Genomic DNA, 17,908 nt, shown 5'->3' with positions numbered 1-17,908 from the left:
AAAAAAGGAATGTCATAAATTTGAAAGATTTTTGTGATGCATAGAAAATTAGCAGTGAAGTTTGTGTGTGTGTGTGTCCCTGGACGTACCACAGATACGTCCATGGAGTGTCTTGGCCGTCCTGATAATGGCAGCCATGACACAGCTGAAAAGGCCAGCGTCGACAAAGATAAAATAATAGGTGTGAAAGGGATTATCAGGCCGTCCTGGTACCCTTACATCCATGACTGCACAGACTCCACTTCTAGTGCATTCTACAACTTTTAAGAACGTCTACACTCAAAAAGTAACTTGAGTAGTTTTGCGTGAAATAAAGATAACCGTGATAGCCGTGATTGAAACAGCCTTTGTTTGCTGTCTTACTCGACCTCAGCTGACTACCATGGCAAAAGTCGGAGACTGCAGAGACGGAAGACCATTATCAAATTTGAAAATTGTGAATGTATCGGTCATTTTATCTAGATGATTTAGTGTCCTTTTCGATATTAAGTGGTCGAACCAAGGCCCCCGGTATGCACTCTGTGGTCACAATGCATATGCAGTACAGTCAGGGTGAAGTGTGCAACACAGACAAGGGGAATTATTTGTTTGTGTGTGCAACAAGCATTGTCAGGGCAGGGACTTCCCTAATTACCGTGGTCAATGTCGGAATGTGGAGAGGTTGCCTGATGTCCTCCCACATTAAGTGTATGGCATAATGTTATGAACAATCTGGTGCACGAATGCTTCAATCGTCGTTTGTGTGCAGAGGGTCTGTGCCTTGACGAAAACTCTATGATACAACTTCTCATTTGCATCGTGGGGTTTCGCATAGTTACTATCAAGTCGCCCGTGCCCTGGCGAGTGCATAGCAATTATCTGGCGAATCGACTACCTTTCAAAATCGAACAAGTAATGTTTTAAAATGATGAGTAAAATTAAATGCTGAACACAGAATCGACAATACTGAAAATACTTTGCTGTAGCTGATAGCACAAGTAATTTGAAATACTCTCAAAGCGAATCTACCATAGTCTTAGTTTCGGTATGAGTAAATCGCTACAGCCAGCCATCAGTAAGCATGAATGTGAAAAGATACATCCATGCTGTAAGGTCAAATTATTGTGCTCTGGTAGGCAATTAAGATTGTCTTTTTTTAAATTTTTCCTAGTGCTTCCTAGTGTACCAAGTATTTTCTGGTCAGATTTTAGTGTTGCAAACGTTGTACCCGTGACCGCCAGGTTTGCCTATTTGGTATGTAAGTGTAAGAGTATCAGGGATAGACTTCTCAAAGTCTGTGGGCATATCAAAACATAATAAATTGAAGGACTAAACATCGGCAAACCGTTGTGCTAATGGTAGGCTATTTCGTGGATCGTGGAGTGAATGTCGCTTGGTCAGCAAGTAACTCAACTGAAGAGAAAGCGCGACTGGGGCCAGTCTACATCCGGGACTGTGTTCCGTTAATAAATTCTGGGCTAAAATTTCCCAGGTTTAGAATAAAACTGGATCTAATGTGCCTATCAGAGATCAAGAAGTATGACGCTTGATTGTGAAATACTAGTGCATGTTGCTTTCTAATGCTGAATGCTCATTGAGAAAACAGAACAGTATTAGGAACTTATCATGCTCTTCATATGCGCTGCAGGTTTCATTATGATTGGTACACTTTGCAAAACAGACTTTCAATTTACAGACATCAAAATATTTCTATATATTTCTGACATATTAAAGTACAGCGCCTGGAGTTCCCGCTGAAAATATTAACATATGGATATCTCCGATATGTATATGTGAAAGGCATGCTGAAAATATGTTTGATATTTTAAAGTAAGGCGCCCGAAGGGCGCGCCGACAACATTTTAAACATACGAATATCTCTGACAGATATGTCTGATATATTAAAGTTTCGTGCTTGGAGGGGCCTCTGAAAAATATGGTTTTTTTATTGTTATTAAAGTTAAGTGCCTAAAGGGCGCGCCATGAATGCAACTGAATGATGAAATTTTTCGCTTGCACGATGCACTTTAGGCAAGTATGAGCCTGTGTCGAAATTTTTAAAACACACTGAACTCCCCTCCCTAATTGGGCATTCAAAAACATAGTGACCCCTCTTTCACCATAGTCAAAAACAGGGTGACCCTCATGAATCCACTGCCCCCCCCGCCGAATAAACTGACCAGTCCCTTATTATGAATATTGTACAACTTTAGCAGTTATGACTTCCAAAGAATTCCTATGACAGACACGTTTTATAACAACTTGGTAGCCTAACAATCCATCACAATCTTTCGCAAAATGTGCTCGTTCTTCAGACCGTGCTTCAACCACATCAAAAATCGACTCGGGGCGAGTCAAGGCTGTTTACCGGCATTGCTGCTGTTGCTAGCTTCAATTTTGCGACCGTGACCCGATGATATACGATGATGGATTTCATAAAAAAGTGCTAGAATTTCGCTTTTCCAGGCCCGTCAGTACAGGTTGGTAGTTATTATATGAGACCGATTTCAAACCATGTTCAGAATTGATGAAATAAACAGATATGATCTCCAAAAACCGTTTTTTATTCAATTGATTCATCACTTTTCGCGTAGACCTCGCTGTGTGTATCCACATTATCGTTCGGAAAGATACCGGTATATCTCCTATATACGTAAGCTGACATGGAGAACATCGTCAGAACTACATATTTCTGCAAAGTCGCAAAACATATTGCACCACCTTGGTGAATGATACACGTCCTTGTATGTTCGTCAGAAACTAATTTCAGTAGGTTAGGCCTATAGGATACGACATCGGTCAAATGAGGATGAAATATTGTACTGCAGTTCTTTCTTTCAATTTATTTTTCTTTCATGTGCTGTATTATTCTCAATTCCCTCCATACTATTTTTGAGCATAGCCGGCGTGTACATAGCAACATTGTGGGTGTTGAAATGAATCCAAATCTGGCTATTGCAACAGTAAGAATAAACTAATGTTGTATGTAGGCCCTACAATAAAGAAATTGATTACAAGATGCACGATTGGCTGTATCTGCAGATGCACTATCAATGTTAATATCAATGTTATACTAGCCACTTTGCACAGTTCAACCCGTCTAACATACACACGCACACACATATCTACCAAGCAAGATCATAGAAGAGATATCGTTTATTTAAAATAGTTAAATAGGAAATCACATGCAACAAAAAACGAATGAATTCTTCAAAACCGTCCTCAAATAAGCTTACAAGCGAATAGGCCTATACTTCGTATGACTCACACACGATTATTTCCCAAAGTTTTAATTAGGCCAAATAGCTGCTATTTTTTACCATCTTGAAAAAAATCTCGCCAAATATCCGGCTCAGTGCACTGGTTGGGCACGTCTGTGTGCCTAACACGGAATATTCATGAAGATAAAAAATGCGTAAGCTGCTTTGTACATGCAGAGGGAGCCTGATGCTAGGGGGTCAATGTGTACAATGATGTACCTTTATCTGGCGAAACACGAAAATATGGTTCTGTCAGCAATATTTTTGTCTAACGAGAGCAAAAAAATAACATTTTCTTCAAGATTGAGTAAAAAATGATAGTTATAATCAAATTCTTTGCAAAGTTCATTTCGTGAATATTTGAGCACTTAAGGAGTCATACTCAAAAGACGCCATTGTTAACGTTTGGCGTGGCGTGGCGTCGCGTCGCTTACATCTGTACATCGTACCATTCCTACCCCGTGATCGTGCCGTCAATAATCTTCAGTTGTCGATATTTTAGCTTCTACTGACATGTCCCGTCGGTGTTTAGGAATGTCTGCTAAAGAGTCTACCCTTGAATTCCTGGACCATCTCGACGACTATGCGGTACGTTTGAATCTAGTGACCGTGTCATGCAGTTACGACATGGTCCGACAAGCTAGCTTTATTCTCCGTTCAACCGGGACGAAACTCGCCAAAACGGAAGAGAGTACCTCTTTCCGCACCAGCGACAGGTCGACACACACTTCAAGCCCTCGATCGTCGCCGAGTCCTGCATCAGCTGGACGGCTCTATACCAGGTAAGCTTATTTATGTATAGCTGCTGTCTTATTTTTAACCAGCCCGATTGTGTCTAAGATACGTCTACTCCTTCTTTTATAAACGTGTTCAGCAATGTCTGTATCCGGCAAAGTATCTAACGTTTGTTTGTTTTAAATCATCGATATTCCTGATAATTTCAATGAACATCGAATTTCCAGGTCACTTTATGCTAAATGTGACTTTTAGTGGTACATGTATGCACCCCGGGATGACTGTTGATTCATGTCAGGGACCGGACAAAAATTAAGGGGGGGGGGTGTTGGTGTTTTTAAAGGCCTGTGTTGAACTTGGCACCAGAAAATTTACACACCAGATTACAATTTCAATGGAAAACAACAAGCTATCACCCCTCCATAGTCCTCTTACATACTAGAACAAAGGCAATTCCAGGGATCAGCAAAAGTGCCATTTTAAATCCATGGAAAATAATGACCCTTCAAAAAGTGTTAGCAAGAAAAAGATTATCCCTCCAAATTTTTGTATGACCAGTGAGTCACAGTCTGTATAACTGGAGTAGTAGGAATGATCAGGGCTTGACAATTCCTATCGCCTGACGCCCGGGACAAGTGAAATTTCCATTCGGACAAGTCAAAAATAAAATCTGGTTGCCCGCCGGACAAGTTGTTTATACAACTTCTGGCGCAATCAACGCGAACCTAAGTTGCGGTTTGTGTCCGTGTCGCCCAATTTGTGTTGTCGTTCACACAAAATAAATGTCAATCACTGACTTATTTTAGATACAATTGTGACGTTCTTCTGCGATTCACTTGCCGACTCACACAATGTTGCAATTTTCCGATGATCGACATGAAATTGTTTTATCGTCCAATTAAAAAAGTCGCTTAAAATTTGGCGTAAACAGTATTCTTTGTTGAATGCTGACTGCTCACTGTATTTGCACCATCAATATACTGGTATGATATAATTAGAAATATTTGTTCACATTTCTTCAGAGACCAGAATGTACATGTTTAGTGAATAAACATTCCGGTGAAATTCCAAAATCAAATTTCTTGCACACACATTCACTAGTAACCAGCTCAATCTTATCAAGTGCATTAATATCATTAAGCATCTATAAACACACATATATAGCTAGTTGTGTATTGAAAAAATCATGGTTTCAACAGACTACAATGTATAGTGAATGAACATTTTTGATGGAATCCAAAAATCAAATTTCTTGTACACAGATGTATTTTACCTCAAAATTTAAAGGGTACAAAAATCACATAAATTATCAAACCTGGATAAATGTACATATGTATAGGGGAAAATTGTCAATATTTTGCCTAACAGATTCCAATGTATCATGATTTGATATTTTTTGGTGAAGCACTGTATTGGCCACATCTTGTTTTCAAATAGTTGCAATAGTTGCGCTAAATGATAACCCTGCCCCAAAGGTATGCATGACAATTCAAAAATGCTTTTTTTTACAAAATAGCAACCACCCAAAAAAGCCTTACCCCCCAGTAATTTCTGTTCAGTCCCCATGAAAAATTATCTCAGGAACACATGATTGATACGCTCTATTGTTTGTTTAACCTCTACTCAAAATGGCTGTGCATGAAGGTTAATAATAAGATTATAAAGTGTTGCTATACTTTCTTTTGAAATTGCAATAAGTTGAATATGTTGGTAGATTTTTGAATTCAATCCCACAAGTCTCCTAATTCTTGTCGCTCAAATTTATGTATGTACTATGGCTCAATGACAGAAAAGAGCCCCTTGATATTTTTTTATCTTTTTTTACTATAGAGGCATTATATCCATGTTGTCAATTTATTTCCTCTGTCACAATAATATTATAATTTAGAAGGTTATAAATAGTGCAAAGTAACATGACATAGCATGTAACCCCACTAGCTGTAACTTGTGAAATTTGTTGACCTCAGAATATGTTCCCATTTTGTCGTGGTTTTCTCTGAATTCTACCCTCTGAAGGGATATTGGCTTTTACTGCATTAGGAATATTCCTCTGAGAAACATTTAAACAGTAAACTCAAATTTTAACAGCCATTTTGATTATCGCCCCTTTTCAAAAATTGGTAATATTAACAAGGAGAGAGAACATACAATGTCACAGTTGAAAACATTCACCTCTAGGGTGAACATTCAATCTAGGATGTCAAAACAGGGGGCAATCATGAATGTGGGCCCGTACTCCTGTTCCAAGGGGGTCATTCAACGTACATGTAAAACCCTTGAATTTTCTGTGGAAAATATTATAGTCTATCAATATGCGACCTAAATAAAGTAATCAATATATAAATTTTATTAAAACCCTTTTCCTGCCAGACAGTATCACTTCCCCATCAGCCAAGTCAGTAAAAAGTGGTATTGAGCCAAAACATGACATATTTTCACCCACTTGGCTTGGTCTGTTATAGCATCTTTAGTCCAAAAGAATCAAGTTTACAGTTTTGAACAGCTTTCAAATGTACAGTATTATGTTAAAATACACCATATGAAATATGTTGTGTTTCATTAATTTTAACCATCTTGACCTGGTGGTGAAATATGGACTTGCCAGGAAAAGGGTTAAACATACCGGTAACTTGTATGTATTAGGAAATTTATGATCATTTGTTCTGACCAAAGGGTTTTGCTCTTGAAAATCAGAAAATGATGCTGTTCAAAACGAGCATAATGACCTGCATGGATGCTTTCCTTGCAGTGTTCAACATTTTATGGACTGTGACATTGTAGACTCTTCAATTTGAGGGCATACCCATCATTTACATTCATCAGCAATGCCACATGCATACAGCTCCAATGCACTGTTGACTCTACATCAGTCCTTTTCTACCCAACTTCCTTTGCACCACCTTATATCCACCAAAAATTTAATCAGCTGTGTACAGGTTTATATTTATGTCATAAAAGCATTTATCATTACTTTTTGCACAGAAACAGTGATTTGTTGAAGTTATCCATGAAAATAAATATCAAAATCAGGCAATATGGAGACCTTTTTAGCCTCCACAAAGCATGCCGGGAGAAATGCCCAGATGATGATGTAAAGTTTTCGGGTTTTGGTGCATTGACTAGGGGTCTGATCTAGGGAGTCTCATAAACAGCTTAGATATTATGCCTGCCTGTAAGTATTACAGATGTACTAATAATCGTGCGCGAGATTTCAATAAGGCATTCTGCATGATTCGAAACCTGAAGTGAAAACACCGCCTCTAAAAATTGTTGCTGGTAAAGATTGGCACGACATGAGTTTTCAAAATTATAAGTACAGTGCATGTTTTTATGTATGCAAAGACCGTTTCCAAGAATATTTCCCGACATTTTTCCCAATGACTAGTTGTGAGGTTGTGGCTTTCAGATTTTAACCATTCTCAATTATTTTCCCAAGACTGCACAATTGACAGCAGAAAACGGCTACTCGGATTTGCAATCTCTTCCTACCTCCATTGCGGTTTCTAATTACCGGTAACTCACGATTAGAGTTCAAAGCGAGTTGTGAGAACAGGAAAATTGTAGTGTGTAGTTTATGACTGTACTTTGGTAGGATAAATTGAAATTTCATTTAGTGCCCCTAGAACATCAAAGTGTGTTTGAAGTTTAATTTACCGTATTCCTCCGATTCTAAGACCCCCTTTTCAGAACCAAAGATGACGAAAAGATATGGGGGGTCTAATAAACGGATGTCACCGCGATATCGAACGTCGAAGTTAATTTATGCTAATTTATGCATGTTATGTAAATTTTTATGCCAATGATTTTTTTGATTCACGCTACAGACAACTCATCTTGTGATATCGACTCATGGCCATGCTGCGTAGATACTGGCAGTCGAATCTGTACAAGTATAAATTAATGGAGATCCACAAGTCTTGAAATATAACGTATTTGCCATAGCTCTAGTTCTTTTACTAAACAATACGATAGCAATAAATCTTTGTATTTCGTGAATAGATAATCACCACGAAACTTTGTACGACAAGTACGTTCCTCAGCAGCAGCTAGCTCCCATAGCATGGCCACAAAGGTCAGACAATGAGTGAAGGGAAAGTCCCTGAAGTTCCGCTGGCTGTGATTGGTCAATTTACGCAATAGGTCAAAGGTGTCAGTGCATGAGGTCAAGGTAAAATTCTGTTCAGTGGGATGGTGTCCGTCCGATGTTTTCTATGTACGATTTTCATTTACTGTACTCCTTAAAATAAACAATCAATTACACGTCGTGAGTTTTATTATTTTGCTCCTAGTTTCAAAAAGTCTAACCGTATCTCGAAACGAAATGTGATCTTACGAACAGGCAGGCTCGAACAGGTAAAGTGTTGAGGCATCGGCTGGCCGGGACGAAAGATTGCTGCGCCAATCTGCTTTATATTTGATGTGTTGATTTTTTGGCAATACACCCTGAAGTTTTTTATTACTTGTATCGATGACCGAAATGTCTCCTGATGTGGAATTCAGTCATCTATGATCAACTGTTCGGAATGCACGTTTTTGTTCTAACTGTAAGTGTATAGGGCCGTTTAAGCTTATGAAGTTGGGTATTTTTCCCTCGCAAGACTTCGAAAGCGTGCATAATCTTGAAAATCTGTTACACTATCGTTCTACTCATTGCTGGGACTAGTTCAGGAAAGGACACAAACAAATGCCGTTCAAACAATAAATACCTTCATTATACGAGAAAAACTACAAAATTGATGAAACATAAACGGAAGAAATTCAAAGAATTTTCAGTTCATGCGCGGAAGAAACTTTGGATATTCGCGTTTCGTTTGTCAACACAATAATTGCCCTCTTCATCTAAGTCAAACCAGTCGAAGTCGATATCGTCGTCATTAAGTCTTTTTGAAAGATTTTACAATGCCAATGATATTTCTATTTTCACTGGTTGCTTATACGGTAAAGTTGAACGCAAGAGAAAACTTGCAGCGCTTCACAATGATCACAAAAGAAAACTTATGTGATAGAAAACTGTTGAAAAAATCTTTTTATACTTTAATGGTAAATTTGAACGTAAGAGAAAACGTGCAGCTATTCACAATGATCACAAAAGATACCTTACCTGATAGAAAACTGTTGAAAAAATCTTTATAAGCACACCATTTAAAGAGCAACTTTTTCATGTGCCGTAGTCTTTTGCCTCAGTAGTATGAAAACAAAAGTGTAAAAGTTGAGCGAAGCAAGTTCAAAGCTCGTGTCATTCACATGTCCCCAATTTTCTATTGATAATGGCGACAAAAGGATTTCCCGACATCGTCACAAGATCCTATAAAAATGCGTCGATTTATCGTAGACTTTATTTTCTGACAAGTCATAAGACAGTGCACGGTCGTCATGGGCAAGAAAAAAAGTAATTATTAAAAACATTCTCGCTGTCGGCATGCCTAACTACCGTCGCAATCAGCTAGAACTTGGTTTGCCGTATGAACTTCGCCGAGATGCAGACAACATACACGATCGAAATGCTGTAGCCGTTGTTCAAGATGGTTGCAAAGTTGAAAGTTTGAAGCGAGATGCAGCACTCATACCGGGCACGGTTACTTTAGAATATCATCGATCGTGACGTGTCAGTCAACAAAAATACTACTTGAAGGCAAAGAAGAAAGCATTCATCCATTCTCCAAGAGTTGGCATGGCAGAGTGCAGTAGTGAATCATAGTGCATGCATAGTGCAGTGTGAATCCAATTATGTTGAACCTTTTCAGGCCATGAAAATGCTTGATATATTTCTGATTCAAATATGTGTCGATGGACTGTCAGATTAATATGGTTATTCATCGTCATTATCGTGACTTGAAATGTGATTCATCATCTGTGTTTGAGACAATTTGATTTTTCTCAGTAGGATTTTTAACTCTTTTTTTTATATTTCTGCAAGTTGCAGGTCCCCTAGAGGTACATGTATTTATTAGGCGTTGAACAAATAGGGAAAGTGTAGTGCCCAAAGGAATGACAGTCACACAAAAAGGCATGCCAACAACTGGGAACAATATGAGAGGTATGTACTCTACAAAGTATGCACTGATAAGTTTTTAGTCTAAAGTAGTGAACTTTGAAGGGCAAGTTAACCAAAGCACCAGTGTTGGTGAATTATAGTACATGAACATGGTTAAGCAGAACCATCATGACACATGTACGACAATTTTACTTAGCTGAACCTTTGATGTTTGGTTATATTTGCAGGGCACCTAACAGCCATAAGCGACAAAATCTGCCTTTATAATCTTCTTTTGAAGATACAGATGTAATCGATAGTGATGCAGCTTAGCCCATGTCAAATTTTGAAATCACAATGAAATATGTAAACCCTGGAAATTATTATAGAGGAGCATAGTGTTGAAACAACTTCAGGGGCTCTTCCATGAGTTCCAAAACACAAATGTACATGACATACAATAATTGCATAGTCAAACCAAGGAAATATTCTTTTTAACACTGTCTCCCGACACTGGCCAAAATACTATTGAATGAATCCATGAAGTGTAATTTATGAACCTTGTCTGGGAAACAAAACTTTGAAACAACATCACAAGACAAACTGAGGTTGCAGAATCTGTTGCAAATTGTGTAATGAAAGATGAAACAAGCTTCTGTTCTGATAACATGTTCCAGATTACATGACATGCTCAAAAACCATATTTTATCTTTTACTAAAATTGAACGAAACTATTTTCCGAACAACATACAGTGTGCAAGAAAACCATTGCTTTTTTTCAAAAATTGTAGCATAATATATATTTTTGCGTAATTGTACTGTCCCAAATACACAAACATGACCCCCAACAGATCACTAGCATGTGATTTCCAAACATTTAACAAATTCACCGCTCTCCCCTGTAATGAATCTAGCAAGTATGTTATTGTTATTCAATCACCGTAATTCAAATGACATAATCCAGCGGGGACTCCATGTATGTCATCAGTGATGACTTCTAGATCAAGTACCGAAAGATTAACTTTTAATCCATACTATTACTGGCACACATACACAGTCACATCAATCTTTGATTTGGGTGATTCCCCAGCGTAACATGCCCTCTTTTTAGTTCAATATATGTATATGTTACAAGGCACTGTAGGTCAAGGCTGCATGATACAAAAATATTTCTATCTTCAATATTCCATCCTAATTTGACAGATGTAATATTCAAACCATAGATCCTACTGTATTAGTTCTCGGCCAACGTACAAAGACTTGGTCCATTCGCTAAAACGCATAATTGACCATTCGCTAAAGCGCATAATTGATGACATGTTTTGCAAAATTATTATTGGAAGCACGACCATACTCCATGTGTCTGGGAGGTACATTGATTTTACAGTCTATCCTAACAAAAACAGGAATATTTAGTCAATAACATAGGCAATGAATCAGTGAAAAAACATTTTGGTCTTCATATTTGTATATTTAGGCATAAACATGTCAGTTTGATGTACAACAGTACATAGATGACCATTTTATTAGTCCCCACGGACACCGTCCGGGGGGGACTTATAGGTTTGGTCATGTCCGTGCGTGCGTCCGTGCGTGCGTGCGTGCGTCTGTCCGTGCGTGCGTCCGTCCGTTCACGCAGATATCTCTGAGATGCCTTGAGCGATTTCATTCAAACTTGATACAAGGATTACTTCATATGGCATACAGATGCACGTCAATTTGTTTTGTGATACGATCCAATATGGCCGCCAGGCGGCCATTTTATTACGATTTTTTCATGTACAGAGCCATAACTCAGGCATGTTCCAACCGATTTTATTCAAAGTTGGTACAAGGACATTGACCAATGTCATACAGATGCACGTCAATTTGTTTTGTGATACGATCCAATATGGCCGCCAGGCGGCCATTTTATTACGATTTTTTCATGTACAGAGCCATTACTCAGGCATGTTTCGACGGATTTTATTCAGAGTTGGTACAAGGACATTGACCAATGTCATAGATATGCACATCAATTTGTTTGTGATACGATCCAATATGGCCGCCAGGCGGCCATTTTATTACGATTTTTTTCATGTACAGAGCCATTACTCAGGCATGTTTTGACCGATTTTATTCAGAGTTGGTACAAGGACATTGACCAATGTCATAGATATGCACATCAATTTGTTTTGTGATGCGATCCAATATGGCCGCCAGGTGGCCATTTTATTACGATTTTTCATGTACAGAGCCATAACTCAGGCACGTTTCAACCGATTTTATTCAAAGTTGGTACAAGGACATTGACCTATGTCATACATATGCACGTCAATCTGTTTTGTGATACGATCCAATATGGCCGCCAGGCGGCCATTTTATTACGATTTTTTCATGTACTGTACAGAGCCATTTCTCAGGCATATCCGCATGTTTTGACCAATTTTATTCAAAGTTGGTACAAGGACATCGACCAATGTCATAGCTATGCACATCAATTTGTTTTGTGATGCGATCCAATATGGCCGCTGTGCGACCATTTTGTTACGATTTTTTTCATGTCCTGAACCATAACTCAGACATGTATCAAGCGAATTCATTCAAAAGTATTTTTATCACAGACCTAATGAAGAGGACTCTATCCTCTTTGAGGACCTGTAATCAAAGTACGATTAACAAGTGGGGACTGTGTCATCAACGATGACTTGTTTTCAATACGGGACATTCAGTTATTACAGCCGGGGGTAGCCAGCACATTTGAAGGGGGATGCTTCACCTTAAATTTGAAAATTGCAAGGGGGGTCATGTATTTTTCAAACAGCATTTGGGGGTCACTCAATTTTCTTAAGTAGTTCAGCGTGTTATTTTTAGCCGGATGCCGGCCAAATTGACCGGCTACTTTCGTATTTTGGCCGGCTACTTTTCAGCACTGTTTCGCTCTCTGGCCCGGAAACTCTGGTTTTGATAACAATAATTAGATTTTTTTGGTGGTCTTGCAAGCCGCAGATAATATTTTAGAAGTGCCGATGTGGCTATATGTAGTCTAGCAATTTACGCGGTGAATTTGTTGCTATCACGTAGTGTAGAACCGCGATCAGCGAACGTGTTGTACTGTACACCGTGACTGAGAATCGCTCTCGAGTCAACCTCGCTCGCCCGATCACAGCCCGAATTATTCCGACGTTCACATCGGGTATAGCCGAAAATTGGACTAACATACAATTACGTTATGCCCGCGAATAGCCGACCATTTCCGAATGAAGCCGACTTTTGTTTCGCTCAAACGCGGAAGAGAAAGTCGACGCTTGAGAGCTTTTGTTTTCTGCGTAAGAGTAGGGCCTAGTCTGATGGGTTTGGTAGGTTTTTGATCAAATCTAAAGCGACCACAAGTTACTGAGTCTCATTTTTCATACTTTCGAAACGCCACGTCAATCTATCCATGGTCGATCACGATGTCAACTCAAGTCGATCGACATCGCGTTTTGTGGAGGGGCCGTGGTTAAGTGTGCATCTCGGAAGAGAAAGTCGACGCTTGAAAACTTTGATTTTCTGACTTTGTCTGTTGGTTTTGGGAGGTTTAGATCAAAAAATTACTTGGTCTCACTTTTCGTACTTCTGAAACGCTACGTCGATCACAGTGTCAAATTTCAGGTCGACCGATATCGCGTTGTGTGTACTGTGTTACAATTGACTACCGGTACTTTGTACACACACGGTGTAGTACAGGCTGGCGTTCAGTGTCGTTAGTTTGAGGTTTTATCAAACATGAACACTGAAATTTAGCTCTCTTTTTCAATTATATTCAACATCAGCAAAAAATCAATAATCAGCTCGCGGATTCGTTTTATTGTGAAATTAGTACAGTGAATTAAAATCACTGAAAATTGTGTTCCTATAATTCATTGAATTGAATAAACTCTTTGATTTTACTGTATCTTCAATCAAGTTTATTTAAATCAGTAAAACACTTTGTACAGCCAGGCTGGTCAGGATTCGAATTCTAGCGGATTGTTATCTGGGTTGTGAAAATTCTATGATGTATTTCAAAATGTTTGTTCAAGTCATGAGCTAAACATAATTCTACACAACAGTCTGGTGAAATTTTGCTATTATCCATGTCAACTGAATGCAGTTGACAGGCCCGAGTGATATCAAATTAATTTTTCTGACTTTTTTAAACTTTATCCCTTGAAAACATGTTGTAATTGGCAATGATAATGATTATTCTGTATGCTGAAATGGTCTTTTATACTGTACAAGAATGCATAAAATCACTCAAAAATGTCTTCAAAATTTAAAAATTTCTTGCCCACAGGGACGAGGGATCCCGTCCCTGAAACCCTCTCCCCCTTTGTATATGTTGAAATAGCCTTCTATACACTGTATAAGAATGCATGAAATTGCTCAGAAATGTCTTCAAATTTAAAGATAATCCTTAACACTCTCATGCTGAAATGGTCTTTCATACAGTACAATAATGCATGAAATTACTCCAAAATGTCTTCAAATTTTAAAAATTTCTTGCACACCCTCCCTGAAACCCTCCCCCCTGTGTGTATGTTGGAATAGCCTTTTATACACTGTATAAGAATGCATGAAATTGCTCAGAACTGTCTCCCCCCGCCCCCCGCCCGCCGCCCAGGGAACCTGGTTGCACACAGAAGCTAACCGCCTACTTTTCTGAATTTTCCGCCTACTTCAAAAATCTTTTGAGAACCCTGTAGTTGAACTGTTAAAAAGAAGTTTAGTGTTCAAAAAATATTCTGGGAGATAAATGATTCGCTGCATGATTTCACTCGTGGTAGTCATTTAACTGTAAATCTGAACAAAAGTATAATTATCTGTCATATGAACATCTTGCTGTTGAAACTCAGAGGCTTGTCTTATTGTAAATCGAGCTCATGGAGGGCAATGAACAATTTCTATTACTTACGTATTAGAGATATAGCAACTTTTGTCAGGGAAAATATTTAAGTGACCTGTAGACCACTAGTACCATGAAAAGTGAAATAGGTTTAGTTGAAATTCAAATATCAAAACTGTTGTCCACATCTGAACCTTCAAACACCGTAATATTTGTATCAATTGTCAAACATCTCAGAAAGCACCGATTGTCTTTTAGACTAAATGATTCCGTCGTGTGCGGGCGCTCCGGCGCACTGCGACGTACGACCTTTACCAGGTAGGTCGCAGTGCACCGGAACGCTCGCATGCAACGGAATCTTTCAGTCTAATTGTGTTTGTGAAGCATTGAAAAAAAAATTATTCATAGTTTCTTATAGACTCCAATGTATAGTGTAGTGAATCAACATTTCAGTGAAATTCAGAAATCAAATTTCTTGCATACATATCAACTTTTAACCATTCTTGTCTAGTGAAGTACTTTAAAATGAATTATCAAATGTCTATAAATACACGGATTTAAACAAAAACAAACAAAATTGATGGTGTACAGTCCTGATGATTTATTCTGTGTATCATTATTTCCAGGAACTGAAATACATACAATCTGGGCTATCCAAGGACTAGCATCAAGCTGAAGACATTTTGATAGTTGTGTGTGTTTCTTCTGAGGATAGCGAACATGACAGAAGTTGCAAGGGTGGTGCCTTTATTCGGAGACTCTTGCCATGGGATAGAGAAAGAAGTGAAACTGCATATGGAAAAACACATGCATCAAAGGAAATGCATATTGAGGCTACCTTGCATTTAGGGCCTGGTATCAATCAGATCAGAGCCTGACAGACACATGACAATTCCAGCAGCATTGACAACTCATTACAGGACAATGTTTAATGTATAAGCATATTTTATACATTTTCTTGATTCTGCCAAAGGCTTAGTGATGTATTTTTAGTTTCGAACAAAGACCACTCAACTTTTGAATTTTGTTAACCAGACAGAGGCTGTACTCATGAAAGTCCAACTGGGAACACTTTCTATATGTTATTACACCGACTGAGTCATAATCAGTGATTAAGCTGAATACCCAAAGCTGTACATGTGTGAATATGTGGACTGTACTCGACGGATTACTGGCTGAGTTATAAGACCAATAATTCTGTCTTAGTCTCTTCAGTGGCCATATTTGATATTTCATGAACAATGTGTTAAAAATGAGGTGCATCTTTGCAAACAAATTTTACAGATTAAGTACACCAACTTACAACTACAGTTTTTTTGGCACACTGTAGCTTTATATACATGCAATGTGCTTGAATCTTAGCTCGAGTCTAGGTTGTAACAAACCTAGAAAGCATTGCAAGCAAAAGCGAAGTTCCAGAGACCAGAGCAGCGGAAGAAACAAGAGAATGTGTGACAAAGATAGGTGCAGAATGAAAGAGTGCTTTGGATTTTAATATTCAGGGCTGATAGCAGTAAACACCATAATACAACTAAAAGCAATGCAGTCGGGGAATTACAGTACACAGATTACAAATGCCTACATGTACGGTAAAAGCAACAGATACATATGGGGGCGACGACGCACGGAAATGTTTATCAGACGACATTCTCGCGAGCCAGAGCAATAATTTTCGCTCCGCTGACCTACGCAAAAATCAATCGCTTGACGGGTAGCGCTGAGTTGTTGCCGTAAAGAGGCGTGTCATTTACGACGATGATCAGACGAGAGGAAACATCGGACCTAGGCCGTTGAAATTGAGCCACATGCATTTTCATTTGATTAAAAGCACAGACTAAAACAATTTTCATTGCTGTGTCGCTGTTTTCACAAGATACTGACATTTGATCTTGGAAAGTTGAGTTGCTTTACGTGCAGCCAACGCATGCCGGTGCATGACAGACAGTACGTTCACTATGAATGCCTAGCTCTGCATGGCAGGGCTGTGTGTTACCGGCGTTAAACGGCCTCCCACCACAGCCCCGCAGACTGATATAGGAAAAACCGCAGGAAATACGGCGGGCAGTTTCTCCGCCAAAACAGCCGATTTTGAGTCCAAATTTGCATTGATCATCGTTTTGAGCACACCCACCTCGCCTAGGTACACGATGTGCCCAGCCGCGCTTTTAAACTTAGGGAAAGGCTACTTTTCTGTCTCTGTGCGAGCGAGGCGATCGATACGCCGCCATGTTGTTTCATGAGCATTCGGGCGAAACAGTATAGCGCCACGTACGGCGAGTATTTAGAGAAAAATAAAATCAAAAAGCAACAAAAAACAAAGCGAAATAAAGCTAGAATTATTAATAACTGAACGCAATATGATAGTTGAGCAATGCCAAATAAAAAATAAATAAATAAACAAAGAAGAAATGCCCGTAAAACCCGTCCGAGCTGAGCGATGACGTCATAAGCGTGTCGCAATGCATTCTGGGTAGTTAAGGTAAACTTTGTGTGTAGCATGTTCTATATGGTAGTAAAACCGAAAATAGAGAAAGAAAGAAAGAAAGAAAGAAAGAAGGAAAGTGAGCAAAAACTAACAGTTCCAGAGCTGGTCTCTGGAACTAAATATTTGTATTGCAATTTTCAATGATATGGCAGAACTCATTATCATGTGTGATCTGTAATAGATACTAGCAATGCAACACAAAACATAGCTAAATGTGGAGTCTCTTTTCTACTTAGACATCCAAACACCCGGTACATCCAATTTTATTTTACATCTTAGAGAACAATGGATTTATTATTGTTTGTTATAACTAAAGCCATAATTGCTGTGTATAGTGAGTCAAGTTAAATCAGTTCTCAGATACTTGGTTGACACTTCAATATTGCATCTGAGAAGAAAACAATAAGTGTATTTTTTGTTTTTCACATGAAGTATATTGCTTGTATTTTTGAGGAAGTTTTGAGGAATTCTGTATTTTTTGTCCCATGTGATTTCCTATTTAACTATTTTAAATAAACAATTAAAACCGATACCTCTTCTATGATCTTGCTTTGGTAGATATGTGTGTATGTTAGATGGGTTAAATGTGCAAGTAGTTAATACAACAAATGAGTGCAGTACAATAGGTG

General features: G+C 38.6%; 1 long non-coding RNA gene across 2 annotated transcripts; it reads left to right on the top strand.

Moving 5' to 3' along the window:
* Positions 1-3,622: 3,622 nt before the first annotated feature.
* LOC139142178 (uncharacterized) lies at positions 3,623-15,788 on the top strand. Of its 2 annotated transcripts, none has more exons than XR_011554314.1 (3): positions 3,623-4,021; positions 9,898-10,011; positions 15,421-15,788. It is a non-coding gene; the product is annotated as an uncharacterized lncRNA (long non-coding RNA). The 2 variants fall into 2 exon arrangements; XR_011554315.1 differs by having other exon boundaries at positions 9,892-10,011.
* Positions 15,789-17,908: the final 2,120 nt, after the last annotated feature.

Source organism: Ptychodera flava, chromosome 10, assembly GCF_041260155.1.
Source record: "Ptychodera flava strain L36383 chromosome 10, AS_Pfla_20210202, whole genome shotgun sequence".
In the NCBI taxonomy this organism is placed as follows: Eukaryota; Metazoa; Hemichordata; class Enteropneusta; family Ptychoderidae; genus Ptychodera; species Ptychodera flava.
The sequence above is the reverse complement of the archived record's forward strand: the minus strand, read 5'-3'. Positions and strand labels throughout refer to the sequence as shown.